At 47.5% G+C, this 16,832-nt stretch overlaps 5 non-coding genes across 5 annotated transcripts; 2 read left to right on the top strand and 3 right to left on the bottom strand.

Moving 5' to 3' along the window:
* The first annotated feature begins 6,557 nt into the window (after window positions 1-6,557).
* trnav-aac (transfer RNA valine (anticodon AAC)) lies at window positions 6,558-6,630 on the top strand. The gene has a single exon. It is a non-coding gene; the product is annotated as a tRNA-Val (tRNA).
* A 3,883-nt stretch (window positions 6,631-10,513) lies between these two features.
* trnas-gcu (transfer RNA serine (anticodon GCU)) lies at window positions 10,514-10,595 on the bottom strand. The gene has a single exon. It is a non-coding gene; the product is annotated as a tRNA-Ser (tRNA).
* Window positions 10,596-12,218: 1,623 nt separating this feature from the next.
* trnar-acg (transfer RNA arginine (anticodon ACG)) lies at window positions 12,219-12,291 on the top strand. The gene has a single exon. It is a non-coding gene; the product is annotated as a tRNA-Arg (tRNA).
* A 3,460-nt stretch (window positions 12,292-15,751) lies between these two features.
* On the bottom strand, window positions 15,752-15,824 carry trnav-cac (transfer RNA valine (anticodon CAC)). Its single transcript has one exon. It is a non-coding gene; the product is annotated as a tRNA-Val (tRNA).
* A 452-nt stretch (window positions 15,825-16,276) lies between these two features.
* Window positions 16,277-16,348, bottom strand: trnae-uuc (transfer RNA glutamic acid (anticodon UUC)). Its single transcript has one exon. It is a non-coding gene; the product is annotated as a tRNA-Glu (tRNA).
* Window positions 16,349-16,832: the final 484 nt, after the last annotated feature.

Below are 16,832 nucleotides of genomic sequence, written 5' to 3'. Positions count from 1 at the left end.
ATAAATAAATTCTTCAGTGTCTGCGGATGGCATTTTGCAGCTGGAAACAGATGTCGACGCTTTTTGAACAGAGCACCAAAAAAGCGTCTTTTTTGAAGGTACAGGTATTGAGCATTGGTGGTTCAGTGGAAGAATTCTTGCCTGCCAAGTAAGAGGCTCGGGTTCGATTCCTGGCCAATGCAGTGGCTTTTGCATGCTCACCACTATACCACCAACACACGCCCACAGGATCCCAGCAGGACACCACCAGAGAATGCTCACGATTTCGGAAGCTGTCTCCGGGATGTTCTGATTCCACACATCCTGAATAAATCATGATATTGTTAGTTGCTGTAGCTAGACGTTCAAATGAGTTTCATGGCCAGATGGACTGTTTCCTCCAGTGGTATAGTATTGCAGTGAGACAGCACGATGCCTGCAAGACTATGTCACGCTAAACGCCACAGATTGTGTTTGTCCAAATTTGAACTTTCACAAAAGCATGCTAGCAGACAAATGCGCCTCAGAGGACTTAAGGCTGGCTGTTATATGCTGGAATTACCTTTTTTTGACGCTCTTACGAATGCGATGTCAACGAAAACAGAACAAAGCACAAAAAAACCCTCAAGTCCTGCAGTTGGATAGAATGCCGTTACACGTCCAAGCCGTATTTGACTTCATCCTACCATTGCAACACGGGGCGTATATGGAAACGAACACACGCTACGAATTGTCTCTAATCAGTCCCTACAGTTGTAAGGCGCCTGGAAGCATGCACCCCCATCATTAATCTTTGCGCATCTGTGCAAGGTAAACTCTGGAGCAGTCTTTGAAACGGCTCAAAGGAAACACGTGATTGATTCCATGTGCATCTGGGGTTCATATCTTATTTACATTTAATTCAAGGGAAAGGCTTGGGTCAGTTTCAGACGGCCTCCAACAGCGAGATTCAAGCGCCCCACCTTCAGCCCAATCTGCGCCACCAGAACGCCAACGGCTCCTCTGCGCTCCGGGGTGCGGTTGTGACCCCGTAACCTAAAGTGTTGGTGGCAGACAAATGGAGACTAACAGGTGACGTCCTAGGACATGACTACATTGTGACACTCGGTGGGGATGGTGACCATTGCTTGGAAAAGAGTGCGAGGCCCCTTTAGAAAAACATTTTGTTAACAGGCATTCTGCCTCAGCCTAAACACCTATAGCTTGAAAAGCGCATGCTATTAGACAGGCACCTCTGCAAGACCTTAAGAGTCTCTTAAACTAGTGATAGTAAGGTGTTCCCAATGGGCGATGTTCGGCTTTCAAATCATCTCTCCTTGGAAGCGCCGAGATGCAGCTGTTTAAGGCTTAGAAGCACCTGACTGTTTCACTACCTAGCTGATCACTGTCAGTCAGGGAGCTCAGAGGTGAAAAGCCTGTCTGAGAGACAATTCGCCGTCGATCAGTTCAATATGTTCCGTACCAGCTCGGCGCACCTGAGATCATCTTGGTAGCCATGTAGCTCAGATGATTGAGAGCGTGTGTGTGTGTACCACCGTGATTGGATGCCGGTCCTTCTCAGGTCACAGTAAACCTTCTGCTGCCTAACTTCCCTTATTTTTGGGGATCCCTTTGAAAAAGCAAAGGAAAAAAAAACTGGCTCTTCATCAGCGTGATCAACCTCACCCAGTGTGGCGCAGTGGCCTAATGGCTAAGGCACTGGCACTCTAAGCCAGGGATTGTGGGTTCGAGTCCCATCTGGGGTGCTCCTGTCCCCTTTTGAGAGTACAAATGTCCTTGCAATTTGCGAAGCTACAACCCCACCTTACTCAGTGAGCGGCTCTGCTTTTCTCTCACATACAGTTGGAAGAAAAACTTTTGTAAACAGCCCTTCGGAATGATGTGGATTTCTGCATGAATGGCTCCTAACATGTGATCTTATCTTTATCTAAGTCATAATAATCAATAAAGAGAGTCTGATTTAACAAACAACACACGCCCAACATTTGACATTGCTGTTTTAACAAATGTTTTAAACAATCAAGGTCATTGATGGAAAAAGTACGTGAACCCTTATATTAAGGAGCTAGTGGAACCTCCTTTATTGACAAAAACCTCAACCCCCACTTTCTGTAGCGGCTGGTCAGACCTGAGCAGCGGTTAGGAGGTATTTTGGCCTATTCCTCTATGCAAAACTGTTTCAGTTCATGTATATTTTTGGGATGTCTTGCGCTGAACGGCCTGCTTCAGATCATGCCACAGCACTTCAATGGGATTGGGGTCAGGACTCTTACTTGGCCATCCCAAAATACGGAATTTCTTCTGTTTCAGCCACTCTGTTGTTGATGTACTCCTTTATTTTTGTCATGCTGCATGACCCAGCGTCTTTCGAGTTTTAGATCACAGGCAGACACCCTGACATTCTGCTGTAGAATTTCCTGATACATCTTGGAATTCATCGGTCCCTCGATGATTGCAAGCCGTACAGCCTCCGCCATGCTTCCCAGGTGGGATGAGGTTTTGGAGTTGGTATGCAGTGTTTTGTTATCTCCAAACATAACGCTGTGCACATTTACCAACAAGTTCAACTTTTGTCACGTCTGTCCACAGAACATTGTTCCAGGAGTTGCTGTGGAACATCCATGTGGTCTTTAGCAAACTTGAGAGGGGCAGTGGTGGTTTTTTTGTTGGGGAGAGCAGTGGTTTCCTCCGTGGTGACCTCGGATGATCACCACTCCTGTTCAGATTTCTTCTTATGGTGGACTCATGAACACAGACGTAAGACAAAGTCAACCACCTGTTCGCTAGATCCCATCCCCACTCAGCTAGTCAAAGATTCCCTCGAAGGACTGGCAGGACCTATAATTAGTATGATGAATGCATCGCTTGCGTCAGGCGTTGTACCTGATCAATTTAAGGTAGCAGTTGTTAGACCGCTCCTTAAGAAGTCAAATTTGGATCCACAAGTTCTTAACAACTACAGGCCTGTCTCAAAGGTCCCATTTCAATCTAAAAGTCTTGAGAGAATAGTTGTTGCCCAACGTCAATCGTATCTGGATTCAAATAATATAATTGAGAAATTTCAGTCTGGTTTCTGAAACTGCATTAACGAGAGTCGTAAATGATATTCTCTTAGCTACTGATGCGGGGAATGCAACAGTGCTTGTGCTTCTAGATCTTAGAGCTGCCTTTGACACGGTTGACCTCTCTGTTTTGTTACACAGGCTTGAGTTTGAGGTTGGCTTATCTGGAACCGTCCTTCAGTGGTTTACTTCACATTTTACTCATCGTTTTCATTATGTTCAAATATCTAATAATTGTACTGCTTCATCAACGTCACCAGTTCAATTTGGGGTACCAGACGGATCAGTGCCGGGACCAATATTGCTCTCTCTCTCTACATGCTGCTGCTAGGTAGGATAATAAGAAAAAATAATATGAACTTTCATTCATATGCTGATGACACTCAAATAAACATTTTGTTTCCACCAAATGACAACTCTTCTATTATCACTTTAGTTAAATGCATTAATGAAGGAAAGACTTGGATGTGTGAAAACTTTTTGTAACTCAACTCTGAGAAAACTGAGGATCTGTTGATCGGAGGCAACAATACTGATAGGACTACTATAACTTCAGCACTTAACTCAGAGGATTTAAACATTTGCCTCAAAGAGACAGCACGTAACCTAGGCGGCATATTAGACACAAGGCTCTTAACAACTTGCATTGTTAAGTGCCTTGGGACAACCTTGTTGTGAAAGGCGCTATATAGAAATACATTGATTTGAACTGAATTGACAATGTAAAATGTTGTGTGTTGTTTGTTAAACAAGACTGTCTTTATTTATTATTATGCGTCAGATGAAGATCAGATCACATTTTAAGAGCCATTCATGTAGAAATCCAGATCATTCGTGTTTTAAAAGTCGCGGGAAAAGCGAAACGGGTGCTTTTCCTTTGTTGCGCAGACACACGACGACACCGTAGGCGGCAGGACTCGAAGCTTCGCAGGGAGACCCCGACGGCTTTCTAATCCATCGCCCTAACCACTCGGCCACGGCTGCAGCGCGCGCTGCTTTCTTGATACAGTCTAACATAGAGTGCCGGGCGGCGGTGGAAACCTTTTTCAAAGTCGCTTTTGGTTTAACAACAACAAAAAAAAATTTCACAAAATGCATGCTAGCAGACAAATGCGCCTCGGAGAACTTAAGGCTGGCTTCAAGTTGGAATGATAGTCTCCCCGTCCGGTCAGGAAAAGGGAACTTTGTTAGACAGAAAGAAGGAAGTAACAATAACGGAGAATTGTGTGCAAGGATTTTAGAAGCTGCGCAGCCCTGCAGTTTCAATAGCCCTTTTATTCGTGTTAGATGCTGGAATTGCCTTTTTTTGACGCTCTTACGAATGCGATGTCAACGAAAACAGAACAAAGCACAAAAAACCCTCAAGTCCTGCAGTTGGATAGTTGGATAGAATGCCGTTACGCGTCCAAGACGTATTTTCAAGACGTGATTCCCTGAGTCCCAAAAATTTGTAAGTTCTTTGGATGATCTGTGGACCGATCTTTCACGATGAAGAATTCCTTAAGAAGAATAGATCTCGGCCCACCATCCCAATGCCTCCATCTCAAAACAGCAACCTCCCACTGCCCTTAGTCTGCAAGGCAGTCCTTTCAAGTGCGATGATGACGCCGGGACCTTCGTTGCCTATTGTACGAGCTGAACTTTTGTGCTCATCAATTCAACGCTCTTTCCATCAACTCATCTTGTCTTTTGACGCTTCGTGTTTTGTGCTCCTTTGACTATCGGCATATCGGGTGACTGCAAACACTGAAGTTCTTGCTTACGGAGTGTGGAACAGTGTTTTCAAGTGATCGCTGTTCTGTCATGTTGACGCCGAGTGAATCTTTCTTTGGCAACATGGGCAGGCTGACAGCAAAAGTAATGGCAAATTTCTTGACTTATTTCTGAATATGAATGTTCTTTAGAAAAGGGATGCGGCGTTGCTTCTCCCCCGTGTAAAGGTCACGCATTCCAGACGTGGTTATGAGCGAACAGTTGCCGCAAGTGTTTGAAAAGAGCAAGCAGCCATGCCCCGTGTGAGGATCAAACTCAGGACCTTCAGATAAAGAGACTGATGCGCTACCAACTACGCCAACGAGGCCAGCTGCAGTGCACAGCCGGAAAGTTTGCCTCATATGGATTTCAGTCGCCCGTTCCCTAATCTTCAGACGCCCTCTGCTGGATGTTGCATTTGCCTTTTGATCTCACCGATACTTTTTTGGTCTGTTTCTGTTGCGAGTCTGTTTTTCAGATCTCACCTAGCACAAGTCTCTCTGGCTGAAGTGGCCTCTCTGCTTCAGCATCGTGCCCTCACTCAGCCATTAAAAACGTCACTCGGACTTCTGACATGCTGACATGAAATGTCAAGAGAGAGTGGCGGAGACGCTTAAGGCAGAGAGAAGATGAAGAGGGGGCGTGGCTGTGAAATGATTGACAGCTGCATGACGCTCTCCATGCAAGGTGTGACCACAGGCTAAAGGACACCTTTCGGCACATCAAGCTCTAAGCACACACCTGGAGGACGTGGGAAACGATCCCGCTACCTCTCGCATGCAAAGCGAGCGCCGTACCATGCAAGCTAACCCCCCTCGCTGGGGCTCATGCCTCGGTGTCGCCTAGTGCCGCTTGTTCCCCTCTTACCGGGTGCAGTTCACTGCCCTTCGTCTGCAAGGCAGTCGTGTAATTGCGGCTTTCTTGACTTATTGATGAAGGTCTGACTGGACGAGCGAATGACGCCTCTCCCCCGTCCTCAAGCTGGCTGACAGAATAAAATGGAAAGTGCTGCCGTGGCTCATTGGTTTAGGGGTATGATTCTTGCTTAGGGTGTGGGAGGTCCTGGGTTCAACTCGTGGATGAGCCCTTGTGTGTTCTTTTTGTCCTCGTCCACAAGACTGGGAACTGATATCCACATCACCTTGCAGCATCTGCTTATGGCAAACGATGGAATGTGACTAATGACTGAACGAGCCTGGTGAATACTCATCACGTGGCACAATGAGAGCGTGCAGTCAGCTGTCCAAGGCAGCAACCTCATTGCTCGTTCAAAAGAACACGTACTGAAAACTCATCACCACTATGTCGTAAATGAGCACCGCAATCGCTTGTTGTCATGCGTCCTTACTTGGGAAATGCAGAAGCAAAAACTGCCCTCTCTCAGCCACCGAAACGTGTGCGGCTCGCCTTGCACTCTCTGCGCCTCGCATATTTATGGAGCTGTCTGCTCTTCTTTCTGTTGAAGTACGCAAGTTACGTGGCGTACTGCAGACTATGATGTGCTCAATGACAGCTTTCAAGATTTGAAAACTATGAGCTTGATGGCTCAAGTCGAACGAATGTGGTTGTTACGCAATTGATGATCAAACGCACATATTCTAACGATTCGTGAGAGTATGTTCTAAAGATCCTTGGCTCAATCCCGGGTTTCGGCATTTTGTTTCATCGCTCCCTTTGTTCCTCTCTCCAGCGCCCCCTGCCTAAAATGACGCGTCCCTTTCTCAGCCCGAAACGCAAGCGATACACCAGCAGCAAACACTACAGGTTTCCGTAGTGTAGTGGTTATCACGTTCGCCTAACACGCGAAAGGTCCCCGGTTCGAGACCGGGCGGAAACAGCCTCGATTTGCACGCTCCTGTACTTCACAGAGGTATTGAGCGACCGGTCATTTGTTCCCAATGTATTTCCGGTGCCTTCATGCACTCTTGTACCAAACGCACGTTCCTTCTGTACGCGGAGCCGATCATTTGCAATTGGGCTGTGCCGACAGACCAGGACGAGCTCTGTCGGCTCAAAAGCAGCGCAGGACCTGCAAGAACAACAGAAAGATTAGCATCCAGCGGGGGCTTCTTAGTGAGCCCAAGATCTCATCAAGAATCGGCTCCAGCAACAGGGCTGGGCGCATTGTTCCATTCTCCGACCACTCTCGGTGTAAACAAGTCCCTCCTGGTCTCTGCTTGAATTGCACTTTCCTGCGTTTGCTTTGGTGTAACTGGCTTCCCCTGCATGGGCGAATGTGAAGAAGATCCTTAGTAAGTCATTGAAGAAACCCGAGAAGAGGTCGGAGTGGCCTCTGTCGTTCATCAACGATCCAGTCAGGCAGTACTCCTCTGTAAAGCGCCGTTCGTTCACATCGATTGGCTTTTTTTTGCCTTCATTCGTGCAAGTAGTAAAAGCAGACGCCCCTATTCTGCCGTGACCCCGATTCGAACCGGGGTTGTTGCGGCCACAACGCAAAGTACTGACCACTATACGATCACGGCGAGTTACCGATACACACGTGGCAGGGCGGAAAAGGCTGTGCTTTCTTCATGTGACATAATTCGGAAAAGTCCTGACGTTGCATTTCAACTGAGCCCCAGTATACATCGACCCTTCGACACTCTGAGTGACAACTCTCTTGCGTGTTTTCTAATATTTCTGTAGTTTGCTTGCATGATGCCCGGAACAGCAGGGTTGTGCGCTCCTATATGGTCTAGCGGTTAGGATTCCTGGTTTTCACCCAGGCGGCCAGAGCTGACCATCGCTGCAGGAGGTGGGAGAGTTACTCTGGTAGACAGGGCTGACCTTTGGCAATAGGATTTATACTCTCCAAGATGATATTTGCACTTTCTGGAGAGGCGATTTTCTCCACTTCAGTAGCCCGATTTCGTCGATTGCGTGGAGAGGGCTGTAGAATGTGGCGCCGCCTTTCCTGCACCGTCCATGACAGGCGTGCTGGACTCTGGAGAGAGAGCACGGTCCATCAGCGCACACCAATAAAGGCACTGGAAGCAGCTGAATCGCATTGGCGAAGCTCAGCGCTGGGCCGCTGGGCACATCTTACCACCGTTTCCGTAGTGTAGTGGTTATCACGTTTGCCTCACACGCGAAAGGTCCCCGGGTGGAAACAGACTTCAGACTTCTTTTGTCGCCACGCACAAAAGGGGATTGGGGATTCGCCTAGTGCTGTGATCGAACAGACCCACTCACCTCTTAGTGTGGCGGGATCTGCACAGTGCATGTCGCAGCGCATCCTGCTTTCACTTCAATGCGCGTCCTGATGTACCCCGGTCTCCCGCGTGACAGGTGGGGACAGGTGACAGGTCCTATACTAACGAGGAAGACATCGCTCTCTCCGACCCCCGGCATCGTGTCCCGACCCACCGTGCTGGAAAACGATGTGTGCTGTGATTCCTTTACGGAGCAGAAATGACAACCGAGGAGCCGAGAGATCATTTCAGCATTTCGCGTCTGAACGGAAAACACAAATGACCAACTCAGAATGACTTGCCTTTGACGCTTTTCAAAGCGTTCTTTGTGCACGACGACTGCGCCGCCTAGCAGATACAAATGGGTTGTACAACTTTGAACTAGCAAATGGAAGAGGGGCTAAGCCCCCTCTCTTTTAGCCCAGGTTCGATCTGTCTCCCAGAATCACCAGGGCGCACACACACACACCCGTGCCGTTGAAGTGCTCTGCTTCATTTCTAAGGGCAACTCAACATTCACTCCTACCCCGTGCAGAAAAGACAGTGTCTGCAGCAACAGCAGCTCAGGTCTCTGCACAGGAGCTAAGCTGCCCCCATCTCCTCTGCTCTGCGGCTCCTGCGGAGTGGAGTCCTGCCTGGAGCTGTGTTTGCAGGCGGCGGCTCCCCGCGCCCTGTCTGTGCGTCGTGAAATTAATTAATAAATTTATAAAGTTAATTTATAAAGTTAATAAAGTTATAAATTAGAAATTAATAACGATATAATTATATTCATGTACCGCAACACAAGAATAGTACACACTGTACATTGTCTGTCGATAATGTTTCTGTAGTGCTTTTTCAGCACTCAGCATGTGACTGTGCTGGTGGCGCTGTGGGTTAGGTTCCTGACTTCTATGTCACATGGTCTATGATTGAATCCCATGGAACTATGACTTTATTTTTTAACAAACATTTCTTTGAAAAAATGAAACAATTTCCCTTGGTCAGAGATTAAATAAAACCTCACTTTTTTTGAGGTTTTACTGTGCAGAGTGAGGTTTTACCTCACTTTTTTTTAGCAGAAGGTTTACTGTTACCTGAGAAGGGCCGGCATCCAATCACGGTGGTACACACACACGCTCTCACTCATATGAGCTACACGGCTACCAAGATGATCTCGGGTGCGCCGAGCTGGTACGGAACATATTGAACTGATCGACGGCGAATTGTCTCTCAGACAGGCTTTTCACCTCTAAGCTCCCTGACTGACAGTGATCAGCTAGGTAGTGAAACAGTCAGCTGCTTCTAAGCCTTAAACAGCTGCATCTCGGCGCTTCCACGGAGAGATGATTTGAAAGCCGAACATCGCCCATTGGGAACACCTTACTATCACTAGTTTAAGAGACTCTTAAGGTCTTGCAGAGGTGCCTGTCTAATAGCATGCACTTTGCAAGCTATAGGTGTTTAGGCTGAGGCAGAATGCCTGTTAACAAAATGTTTTTCTAAAGGTGTGTCCAAGTGGCTGCAAAAGGACAACACTCCTGGGGCGCCGTGGCTCAGCTCCTGCACTTGATTATAATGCCGATACGTGTCAAAGCAGTAATTTACGTCATCCTACCACTGCAACACGGGGAATAGAAAGAAATGAGCACACGCTACGAATCGTCTCAATCACTCCCTAGAGTCGTAAGGCGCATTGAAGGGTGCACCCCCATCATTAATCGTTGCGCCTCTGTGAAAGGAAAGCTCTTGGGCAGTCTTTGAAACAGCTCGGATGAAACACTTGATTGCTTCCATGTGCATCTGGAGCCCACTTCTTATTTTCACTTCACGCCGCCCAAAGCATTTCTAAAACAGGAGATTCGCGTTTGGGAATGCGCCCTGCCCTACAAATAAAACAGGTCTACGGCTCTGAAACCTGCTCCACGGAAAACAGCTCTGTTGCGCTTTTGATCAAAGGGAGATTCGCTGTTCTTACTTTTTGATGACATAACACCCAAAGGGGCTTCTTTGGAGCTGGATTCCAACCAGCAACCTTAAGTTTCTTGGCGGTATCCTTTACAGTCCTCTGTTCGGTCAACAAGGGACTGAAGGGGGCAGCTTTCCTCACACATACAGTGCAATGTACTGTATTGTTCCCCTTCATTGAATTCGCAGTTCTGCATCAGACCTCTAACTCGTTTCCTTAGCTTGGATTTAAGCCACGAAGCAGGCTTCTACTGTAGAAACGTCTAGAGGAATCACAAACTATTTGAGAGGCCACCATCCCAGGGGGAACTGACAAAGTCTATCCCTAAACACCTAGTGCAGTCTCTCAAGAGACTGTCAAAAACCGCTTTCTCCGTTTGCGTTGCGAGTAAGTGAAACCGCAGTCTCAACCCAGAGCCACTTGGCAGCAGCGGCACGTAAATACCGTTACTGTTACTGCTCGAGACTGACGTTAGCCTACTATACCATGTTCAGCCACCGCTAGAAAATGTACGGCTCTAGAACCTGAGCAAACGACAGGAGTGCCAACGCTGAACGGGCACACGTGTCAGACATGGAGAACGACGAGGATGGGATTCGAACCCATGCGTGCAGAGCACAATGGATTAGCAGTCCATCGCCTTAACCACTCGGCCACCTCGTCAACGACACTGGGCTGTCCGGACATGGGTTGGCGCACTCCAAATGATCTTTTTCTTTTTTTTCCCTCATACTCGAGGGTCATTTTCATGTTCCACATGCGATTTTAACATTTTCCTTGGGAGATGTCAAGCCAGCAAGCCACTGCTGTGGTTCAGTGGCCAGTGTGGAGTTCAGTGGCCCTGTTGTACACAGAAAGCACATTGAGCTCCTTGGACATGAAAAGTTCCAGATAAAAGCCATTTGTCACCCTTTCTCTTGGTGTTGATGTTGCTATTGTATGTAAAGGTGGCAACTTGCTCAGCGAGCAGGCGGAGCACACACCGAATGCAGATGTGTCTGAGTGGTGTGTCCAAGTGGCTGCAAAAGGACAGCTTTCCTGGGACGCCATGGCTTAGTTGCTTAAGGCGCCTGTCTAGTAAACAGGAAACCCTAGTTCAGAATCCCAGCGGTGCCTTTTTTGTTCTGTCTTCTCGAACAGAACTGGTCATTATGGACAACTGCCTTCGGCTAGACTTAATTAAATGCAAGCATTCATTTCCTGTCTTGAACGACTTGTTTTTCTTAAAATGGATGCAACTTGCAAAACATGAAATACAAACCTTCCTAATCAGCGCTTGCGGCTAGCAAAAAAAAAAAGAAGTCAGCAATGTTTTTTTCTTTAACCTTAACCCTGCTAATGGAGAAGAGTTAAACGACCGAGTCTATGCAGCTTAAACGGTCCGCACGTCGGGTTCTTAGCTGAAAGGGTGGTAAATCACGCTCACCCCAGTCCTTAATCTTTTAAAGAGGATACAAAATTGAACCTAGTCGCCACATCACATACATCCTGTTCAACGATAAAAAGGTAACGTCTATCCTCGCTCCAGAGTAAATCTCACGTTGAGGGCATATTTTTTTCCACTTTACCATGAGTCCGGCTCGGCTGCACAGAGGCGAGAGCAGAGCAATGAGGTCACGGGGACAGGGGAGTCACACGCTGGCTGTTTGAACACGCGGAAGATCACTGAGGGATCCACAGTATGTGGACCCTCCGTGCGCCATCAGTCCGCACTCCGGACTCTGAATCCTGCCATCCGAGTTAAGATCTCGGCGGAACCTGAAGCGCAGTTCCTTCTTAAAATGTAATCTGGTGAGCATTTCTAGAATCGTACTTGTATAGATGCAGCCTTTAATGTGTTGCTAGGTTAAAATTGATGACTTCTTGAACTTCAGTAGGCAACTGCCCTCTTGGTTTCGGATTTAATGTCTTTATTACAGGGGCGCTTTTATGAAGACAGAGTCATGTTCAGGTACTTTGCTTGATGGAGGAAGCTCATTTCGGACTCTGTGATCTGCTCACCTGGAAAGGTCTGCTGTACTACTACAAGAGAGAAGTAGAGTCTGGAAGAAGGGACAATTTTATGATGCTTTGGAAGATAATGTTTTTTTTTCTTTGAAATCGAAATGAATCAGAATATCAGTGCAAAAGACAAACTCTTGGTTTGGTTTAAAGAGATATGGTTTTAAAACAGACAAAATGAAGAAAACAGGTGTTTCTCACTTTTAGAAAAGAATGAACCGGGGGTAATATTTTACTAGTTGCAGTGCTGATCTCACTGGGTTACAGTCCTGCAATGTCACACCAGGGCCAGTGGCGCAATGGATAACGCGTCTGACTACGGATCAGGAGATTGTAGGTTCGACTCCTGCCTGGCTCGGGTTGTTTTTAAACGCATCGGGCTACTCCCTAAGCAGTCTGTGCTACTTACGGGCCTTCAAAAAAGACGCTTTTTTGGTGCTCTGTGCAAAAAGCGTCGACATCTGCTTCCAGCTGTAAAATGCCATTCGCGGACGCTGAAGAACTTATTTGCAAGGGAGCGGGTACAAGCAATTTGGCATTTTAAAACCACCAGGAACACCGAACAGGGGCGCTTCTTTGCTTGCGCCGAAACACAACGACAGGAGGTGGACAACGTAGTCGGCAGGATTCGAACCTCTTTCTGTCTATTATATACTAAATGTTCTCTTGTCTGTCTCTTGTTTGTATAGAACTGAATGTCCCTGACAATGTACTGTTAGTTTTAATTGAAGAACGGCATTTGTGTTCAAATATATCAGACAAGTTTACGTAACTGCTCATGCGACACTCAGTTGTAATTAGTCAAGAAATAAAGTCGAACAACAGCTGCGGGTTTGATTCTGAACGTATGAGATTTCAGCGCCTTTTACTTCCATTGACAAATGATAGAGATTCGAAGAGAGATCCTTCAGACCAGCAAGCAAACCCACGGCTATTTCGGTTTTCTATCTAGGCAACGTTGGTGTCTGCAATAGCATACATGAAAGCGTGATGCAATTTCTGTGGCTACATTTGTTGCACGTCATGCACAGTAAGAGTGTTTCTAACACCAAATAAAAAGTCAACAATTAGCGATCACGCCTTCTCCTCAGTTAACCCACTGAAACCCTTGCTGTTAACAGTTCTTTACTGCGTGGTTTACGAGCACCTACATATCGTGTCGGTTCTTTCAGCTTTATTCATTAGGTTTTCAAAGGCATAAGCCACCAGAGGTGCGAACGCAAAATGTGTGGTTATCTGAAGAATTGCTTTCAATGGCAGCGGGTCCAAGCGATTTAGCGTTTTTATAGTACCGGGAAAGGAGAAACGGCACTTTGCCTTTGCCGCGCAGGCACAAGGCGACGTGCGGCAGACGCCGGAGTCGGTAAATTCCGAACCTGCGCGGGGAAGCCCCAACGCACTTAACCACTCGGCCACGACAAAAGCGAGCTCGCTGCCGCCGCATTCCTCCTATAATCTAACACGGAGTGCGAGGTGGCTGCGGAAACCTTTTTAAAGTCGCTCTCCGTTAAAAAAAAAATACCTTTCACAAGATTCGTGCCGGCAGACAGACACGCCTCAGAGGGTTTAAGGCTGGCTTCACGTTCAAATGATAAAGTCCCCCAGTCCGGATGTCAAAATGCAACTTTGGCAGACAGAAAAAACATCAACAAACCACAAATGGTTTTTACAAGCTGCACCACACTGCACTTTCAAAAGCATTTACATTCGTGTTAGACGCAGGAATTGCCTTTGATTTGCGCGCTTACGAACGCCATGGAAAACGAAACAAAACTAAAGCCCTCAGCTCCTGCACTTGATTATATTGCCGTTACGTGTCGAAGCAGGAATTTATGTCATCCTACCACTGCAACACGGGGAATAGAGAGAAATGAGTACACGCTACGAATTGTCTCTAATCAGTCCCTACAGTTGTAAGGCGCCTGGAAGCGTGCACCCCCATCATTAATCTTTGCGCATCTGTGCAAGGTAAACTCTGGAGCAGTCTTTGAAACGGCTCAAAGGAAACACGTGATTGATTCCATGTGCATCTGGGGTTCATTTCTTATTTACATTTAATTCAAGGGAAAGGCTTGGGTCAGTTTCAGACGGCCTCCAACAGCGAGATTCAAGCGCCCCACCTTCAGCCCAATCTGCGCAGCCAGAACGCCAACGGCTCCTATGCTCTCCGGGGTGCGGTTGTGACCCCGTAACCTAAAATGTTGGTGGCAGACAAATGGAGACTAACAGGTGACGTCCTAGGACATGACTACATTGTGGGGATGGTGACCATTGCTTGGAAAAGAGTGCGAGGCCCCTTTAGAAAAACATTTTGTTAACAGGCATTCTGCCTCAGCCTAAACACCTATAGCTTGCAAAGCGCATGCTATTAGACAGGCACCTCTGCAAGACCTTAAGAGTCTCTTAAACTAGTGATAGTAAGGTGTTCCCAATGGGTGATGTTCGGCTTTAAAATCATCTCTCCGTGGAAGCGCCGAGATGCAGCTGTTTAAGGCTTAGAAGCAGCTGACTGTTTCACTACCTAGCTGATCACTGTCAGTCAGGGAGCTTAGAGGTGAAAAGCCTGTCTGAGAGACAATTCGCCATCGATCAGTTCAATATGTTCCGTACCAGCTCGGCGCACCCGAGATCATCTTGGTAGCCGTGTAGCTCAGATGAGTGAGAGCTTGTGTGTATTTACCACCGTGATTGGATGCCGGCCCTTCTCAGGTCACAGTAAACCTTCTGCTCAAAAAAAGTGAGGTAAAACCTCACTCTGCACAGTAAAACCTAAAAAAGTGAGGTTTTATTTAATCTCTGACCAAGGGAAACGTTTCATTTTTTCAAAGAAATGTTTGTTAAAAAATAAAGTCATAGTTCCATGGGATTCAATCATAGACCGTGTGACATGGAAGTCAGGAACCTAACCCACTAAAGCACTACAGAAACATTATCGACAGACAATGTACAGCGTGTACTATTCTTGTGTTGCGGTACATGAATATAATTATATCGTTATTAATTTCTAATTTATAACTTTATTAACTTTATAAATTTATTAACGTTATTAATTAATTTCACGACGCACAGACAGAGCGTGGGGAGCCGCCGCCTGCGAACACGGCTCCAGGCAGGACTCCGCTCTGCAGGAGCCGCAGAGCAGAGGAGATGGGGGCAGCTTAGCTCCTGTGCAGAGACCTGAGCTGTTGTTGCTGCGGACGCTGTCTTTTCTGCACTCGGGGTAGGAGTGAATGTTGAGTTGCCCTTAGAAATGAAGCAGAGCACTTCAACGGCACGGGTGTGTGTGTGTGCGCCCTGGTGATTCTGGGAGACAGATCGAACCTGGGCTAAAAGAGAGGGGGCTTAGCCCTCTTCCATTTACTAGTTCAAAGTTGTACAACCCATTTGTATCTGCTAGGCGGCGCAGTCGTCGTGCACAAAGAACGCTTTGAAAAGCGTCAAAGGCAAGTCATTCTGAGTTGGTCGTTTGTGTTTTCCGTTCAGACGCGAAATGCTGAAATGATCTCTCGGCTCCTCGGTTGTCATTTCTGCTCCGTAAAGGAATCACAGCACGCGTCGGCTTCCAGCACGGTGGGTCGGGACACGATGCCGGGGGGTCGGAGAGAGCGATGTCTTCCTCGTTAGTATAGGACCTGTCACCTGTCCCCACCTGTCACGCGGGAGACCGGGGTACATCAGGACGCGCATTGAAGTGAAAGAAGGATGCGCTGCGACATGCACTGTGCAGATCTCGCCACACTAAGAGGTGAGTGGGTCTGTTCGATCACAGCGCTAGGCGAATCCCCAATCCCCTTTTGTGCGTGGCGACAAAAGAAGTCTGTTTTCGCCCGGTTTCAAACCGGGGACCTTTCGCGTGTGAGGCGAACGTGATAACCACTACACTACGGAAACGGTGGTAAGACATGCCCAGCGGCCCAGTGCTGAGCTTCGCCAATGCGATTCAGCTGCTTCCAGTGCCTTTATTGGAGTGCGCTGATGGACTGTGCTCTCTCTCCAGAGACCAGCACGCCTGTCATGGACGGAGCAGGAAAGGCGGCGTCACATTCTACAGCCCTCTCCACGCAATCGACGAAATCGGGCTGCTGACGTGGAGAAAATCGCCTCTCCAGAAAGTGCAAATATCATCTTGGAGAGTATAGATCCTATTGCCGAAGGTCAGCCCTGTCTACCAGAGTAACCCTCCCACCTCCTGCAGCGATGGTCAGCTGGTCTCACACGCGAGAAGTTTCGGCTGGAAACAAGCGCCCCCTCTTCTCGCACGTTTTGCACGTTCGAGTAGTTTTAATGCGGCTCCTTCGTACACGGTGCTGATCTTTTGGAAAGCAGGAGGCAAAACTGACACGTTCCCATACCGGGAGTCGAACCAGGGCCGCCTGGGTGAAAACCAGGAATCCTAACCACTAGACCATATGGCAGCGAACAACCCTCCTGTTCCCGGCATCATGCAAGCAAACTACATAAATATGAGAAAACGCAAGAGAGTTGTCACTCAAAGTGTCGAAGGGTCGATGTATACTGGGACTCAGTTGAAATGCAACGTCAGGACTTTTCCGTTTATGTCACACGAAGAGAGCACAGCCTTTTCCGCCCTGCCACGTGTGTATCGGTAACTCGCCGTGATCGTATAGTGGTCAGTACTTTGCGTTGTGGCCGCAACAACCCTGGTTCAAATCTGGGTCACGGCAGAATAGGGGCGTCTGCTTTTACTACTTGCATGAATGAAGGCAAAAAAAAGCCAATCGATGTGAACGAACGGCGCTTTACAGAGGAGTACTGCCTGACTGGATCGTTGATGAACGACAGAGGCCACTCCGACCTCTTCTCGGGTTTCTTCAATGACTTACTAAGGATCTTCTTCACATTCGCCCATGCAGGGGAAGCCAGTTACACCAAAGCAAA

This window comes from Lepisosteus oculatus, unplaced genomic scaffold (genome assembly GCF_040954835.1).
Source record: "Lepisosteus oculatus isolate fLepOcu1 unplaced genomic scaffold, fLepOcu1.hap2 HAP2_SCAFFOLD_70, whole genome shotgun sequence".
Taxonomy (NCBI): Eukaryota; Metazoa; Chordata; class Actinopteri; order Semionotiformes; family Lepisosteidae; genus Lepisosteus; species Lepisosteus oculatus.
This window is presented reverse-complemented; position numbering and strand designations above follow the sequence as displayed.